The sequence below is a fragment of the Solanum dulcamara genome, chromosome 7 (genome assembly GCF_947179165.1).
Source record: "Solanum dulcamara chromosome 7, daSolDulc1.2, whole genome shotgun sequence".
Taxonomy (NCBI): Eukaryota; Viridiplantae; Streptophyta; class Magnoliopsida; order Solanales; family Solanaceae; genus Solanum; species Solanum dulcamara.
In genome coordinates, this window is record NC_077243.1 from 35,300,742 (window position 1) to 35,306,190 (window position 5,449).

Here is a 5,449-nt window from a genome sequence, read left to right on the forward strand (position 1 = left end):
GTATATGGGGGATATGGGGAGGTGTATATGTGGCGCTATAGACGCATTCCCACCTGATCAGTTGGAGTAATTTTCATCCTGGACGCGGGATGCCCGGACGCGGGATATATGTGGGCACGCCGACGTTGTTCGGTGATATGACTTCTATTTTCTATGTATATGAAAAAGAAATGTTTTTATGATAAGACAAGCATGCATGGCATCCGGCCTAAAAGGGCACTCATATGTACAGGTTACTCTCTTATCTCACTATATGTCTATGATTCTACGATATGGTTGTTCATACCTTATGTTCTTTATTATGCTGATTTTTATGCCTTACAAACTCGGTACATTACTCGTACTGACCCCCTTTTCTTTGGGGGATGCGTTTCATGCCACGCAGGTACACCTAGACAAGTAGAAGCTATTATAGAAGATGTTCCAGCGGGGTTAGCAACTCCACTTGTTCCTAGGGTGCTGCCGAGTCAGATTATAAATGCTATGATGTTTCATTCGAAGTTAGAGACCTTGCAGACAGAGTCGTGGGTATAGAGTGTCAGCTTTGTAAGCGGCGTCACCAGCCGATATATTATTATGTCGTATGTCACGAGTTTTATGGGAGGAGAGATTTGGAAAGCTTAGCTATGTTTCCTTTTTATTTCTTATTGATGTAAAAGTCTAAATAGATTAAGTATGTGCTATGAAGCAGCGGGTTCGCTCGGCTCCGAGCTCGGGGTCGGGTGCCCATCACACCCTATTGATATCGGGGTGTGACAAAGTGGTATCAGAGCAGGTCGGTCTAAGGGTTGTCTGCAAAGTCGTATCTAGTAGAGTCCTATTTATGGATGTGAAGCCGGCCACATTTATAAGCAGGAGTCTGCGGGGTATCTAGGGATTTTTGACCTTCTTTCTATCTTACTTCGTGCGATAGAGCCAAGTCATAGGTAAAGAGATTCCCTATATGAGCTTTATACGCGACTGAAGGAGGTGAGTGACGATATGGCGAGTTATGGAGGTGAGTCTGGATATATTTGCGTTGCTACCTAAAACTGGAAATACTGGATGGATTGAAGGTGTCATATAGTTGTATGTTCTGTGAAGTACTGTTGATATTTTCTACGCACAGATTTTGAATAGTGGGCATGGTAAGGAGATCCTGCCAGACTGGGTACGTCTAACAGGAAGAAGCGTGGGAAGGAAATACAGTAAATAAACAATAAGTGAGATGCGTTGTTTCACAGAGGTTATGGCGATGAAAATGCGATCACTACCCTCGGGAATCTGGGAGTCAAGAACGAAAGATAGTCATGCACCAAAGCAAAAGGGGAAGATTGAGAATCAAAAAGGGCAAAACAATAATTGTAAAAGAAGGACGTGTTATGAAAGTATCTCGAAACCTGTAAGACCTTGACTCGCTCCCGATGATGTTATAAAGGTCATGCGAGGAAGTGGACGCGATTATATCGCATTAATGCACCTGATTCTATCAAAGTTACGAGGTTAAGCGTGCTTGGTCAAGAGTAGTACTAGGATGGCTGACCCCCTGGGAAGTATGCAAGAATTCTATATATCCAGACGTAAGAGACAAATGAGAGGTTAGAGTAACCTAAGGGAAAACTAGAGTTATGGAATGGCTGGAAACCTTAAGAGGCTGCGTAAGACGAGGTAGACTAGACTAGTGAAAAGGAAGGAAGCGTGACATGGCTTTCAGATTAAAGTAAGTTAGAATAGCGCTTGGAAATGTTTGTGAGTGAAATGGTAGTATATATATATTTGTATACGATATCTCATTTGTGACTGATTGATAGACAAGTGAATCCCAGCAGTCAGTGTTACGATATATAGAAGGCATTAACCAGACGGAATTCAAGAGGCAGAGTAAAAGACATAGGCTGGAAAGTCCTAACACAGTGGTATTCGGGAACAGAAATAAAATGGGTACATAGAGAGTAAGGAGCTTCTAAAGCGGATGTGTTAAATGGTCATATATGACATCTATAAAGGAGACCTCCCCGATGTATTATACTACACCATAAAGTCGGTTCAATATTCGAGGACGAATGTTCTAAAGGGGGGGAGAATGTTATATCCTGCATTTTGGTATTTTTGGATAATTTGAGAAAAATCGCGGGAAGTTTAAAACAATGCCATATTTTATTTTGTTTAGCACACAAGTTGGTTATGAATATCATTTATGAACATTAATAGTTTGGAAATATTGGGAAAGGCAAAGGGCAAAAAGGAAAATTCGCAAAGTGGCCTATGGTAATATTGTGGAAGGCTAGGGGTAAAACGGGAATTTCACAAAATGTTCAAGAATGTTCTTGAAGGAACGAAAGTGTACATGGAAAGTCAATTAAGCCATCTTTATTTTTTTTAAAGAGAAATTGTAGAAAAAAATGGAGAAAGGGGTCATAAGAATTCGGAAGGAATTGGAGGCCAAGTAGTGAGTCGTAGGACTCGTCTTACTTGCGTAAGTTATTACCTTGGATATGTCACATACGTAAGCTACCAACTTGGAAATCTAACATACTTAAGCTACTTGAGTACATACCAAGTTTACGTAGCAAGGGTTACATAGGTTCGTAAAAGAAGACAAGATTATGAGCCCACGATGGGGAAAAGAGAGTGACACGTGGAAGCATGGGAGAGTGCCACGTGGCAGCAGCTGGAGCAAGAGGTGGTGGGCCCCCACATGACACATGGCAGCCCGTGATTGGAGGAAGGGAGGTGTTGGACCAATGAAGGCTTGACATGTGTCACCACTTAGGGATTGACATGTGTCACCACTTAGGGATTGACACATGTCACCCCTAAAAGTAGCCTATATATATATATGTTCCTTGACTCATCAAGTCCATACTATTCTAGAAATTTCAAGACAAGAAGAGAGAAAATTCTAGAGCAAGAAAAAGAAAAGAAACTCTAGGAAACTAGAGAAACTAGTGGCGGCCAAGAGGAAAAAAATTGAGTTTTCCAATTTCGTTCCATGAATTAATTATCTAGGGTGTACCATGATGTTATGAAGGTATTGTTAATGAAATTTTATGGTTTGGAGCAGCCCAAAACGTCACCAAACAGCCCCAAAGTTTTAGCCGCGCTAGGAGAGCTTCCGAGGCAAGTTTTGGAGAGTTTCGGTAAAGGTAAGGTCTCTCCTTAAAATTGGAGTTTATGATGTTGTTATGAGGTGTATTACGTTTCCTAAATATGTCTGGAATCAGGGAAAATGTATAAGGAGGCATGATGTTGGAAACTACTAAATTAAAGTCGTAGTAGCTAAATCGAAGTCGCGTAGTGTATGGTCGTTGAGGCGCTGCGGGTGCAGCCGGTTGGATTGTATGTTGCAGGGCTTTAAAGTCTTTTAAAAAGGGTGTGGTTTCTGCTGGTTTCAGCCACACGACCCCCCGTTTGGTATGGTTAAAGATTTTATGAAATAAAGGTTAAAAACTCTATTTTGGTATCGGAGTTTTATGCTAGTTGTTTGGATCTTGTGTTGTTTAAAGTTGAGGTGATTTGATTGTGTATATACTGCTGGTTGTTGTTGTTGATATGATTGTTGACATGGTGGCCGAGTTGAGATCTCGGGGATGGTGTATTTATAGGGGAGATGCTGTCGAAATTTCGGCAGATTAGAAATTAATTTGTTTGAAGGATTGAGACAAGTATATGGTGATGAATCTAATGACTATGTCAACTCTCTTGAATGTAGACTAACAAGTTGGAAGAATAAGAAAAGCTAGTAAGGCGCGGTACAGGTATGTAAAGCTAACCGTTCCTTCTTTTGGCATGTCTTTGGCATAAGTATGTAAGGCTTACCCTTTTCTTTCAAGGCATGTTCCCGATGTTATGGTTTCATAAGTGCTTCCATATTTTCTTTGTTTTCAAAAGCTAGGCGTCAATGGTCCCAAGGAGATGACTACTTTTCCTATAACCCTTCAATGTTTCCAAAATGTCTATAGTTTCCCAAAATAAAGGTTTAAAGTATTACAAGCTTTTATGACAATGACGATGGATATGTTTTACAACGACATTGATGATGTCTAGGATGAGAATATGTCTATGATGGCTAAGATAAGAACAACTTCATATATGTAAGGTTTACCCTTCTTTTTCTTGGCATGTTTTGACATAAATATATAGAGCTACTCTTTCTTTTTGGCATGATTTTTATGAAACAAGTATATGACATTGTATACAATTTCAAGGAAGTCTTATTCGTAGAGCCACTAGGATGGCCATTTTCTTGAGTTTCCAAAAGATATTTTCTCGTGCTTAGATATGTGTATATGATTCCATAAGTTTTATTTTGATATAATCCATGGTAATTTTCGAAAGGTATTTGACATGACTCTTATCTTGATTTGTGAATCATAGCTCATTCCAATTATTCTATGAGTCTTGGAAATTGGTCCTATGTGGATATGTATACGATTTGGCGTCTTATAAGATTGTGACCTTATTCTACGTTCTCTTAATATTATCTTTCGTTGATAGTCTCATCCTATAATAATTATTCCTTCAAGGTGAGACAAAGCGACCGTGATTAATTCATAATATAATCGGAGGTTACCGACCTTCCGTCACTCCGATAGATAAATGACTTTCGTTGAGCTCTCCTGCATGCTGTCTATATGTATATGTATATGTATATGGGGGATATGGGGAGGTGTATATGTGTCTCTATAGATGCATTCCCACCTGATCAGTTGGAGTAATTTTCATCTTGGACGAGGGATGCCCGGACGCGGGATATATGTGGGCACGCCGACGTTGTTCGGTGATATGACTTCTATTTTCTATGTATATGAAAAAGAAATGTTTTTATGATAAGACAAGCATGCATGGCATCCGGCCTAAAAGGGCACTCATATGTACAGGTTACTCTCTTATCTCACTATATGTCTATGATTCTACGATATGGTTGTTCATACCTTATGTTCTTTATTATGCTGATTTTCATGCCTTACATACTCGGTACATTACTCGTACTGACCCCCTTTTCTTTGGGGGCTGCATTTCATGCCACGCAGGTACACCTAGACAAGTAGAAGCTATTATAGAAGATGTTCCAGCGGGGTTAGCAACTCCACTTGTTCCTAGGGTGCTGCCGAGTCAGATTATAAACGCTATGATATTTCATTCGAAGTTAGAGACCTTGCAGACAGAGTCGTGGGTATAGAGTGTCAGCTTTCTAAGCGGCGTCACCAGCCGATATGTTATTATGTCGTATGTCACGAGTTTTCTGGGAGGAGAGACTTGTAAAGCTTAGCTATGTTTCCTTTTTATTTCTTATTGATGTAAAAGTCTAAATAGATTAAGTATGTGCTATGAAGCAGCGGGTTCACTCGGCTCCGAGCTCGGGGTCGGGTACCCATCACACCCTGTTGATATCGGGGTGTGACACGCTTGTATCAACAAGCATTTTAGTATTTCAAAGCTCTCTTGGCACTTGTCATCCCAAGTAAAC

The 5,449-nt window shown here is 40.2% G+C and overlaps 1 long non-coding RNA gene across 1 annotated transcript; it reads left to right on the forward strand.

Annotated features, from left to right (window-relative positions):
* The first annotated feature begins 3,046 nt into the window (after nt 1-3,046).
* Nucleotides 3,047-5,184, forward strand: LOC129896975 (uncharacterized). Its single transcript, XR_008768094.1, has 3 exons — nt 3,047-3,125; nt 3,692-3,737; nt 5,013-5,184. It is a non-coding gene; the product is annotated as an uncharacterized LOC129896975 (long non-coding RNA).
* The last annotated feature ends 265 nt before the right edge of the window (nt 5,185-5,449 follow it).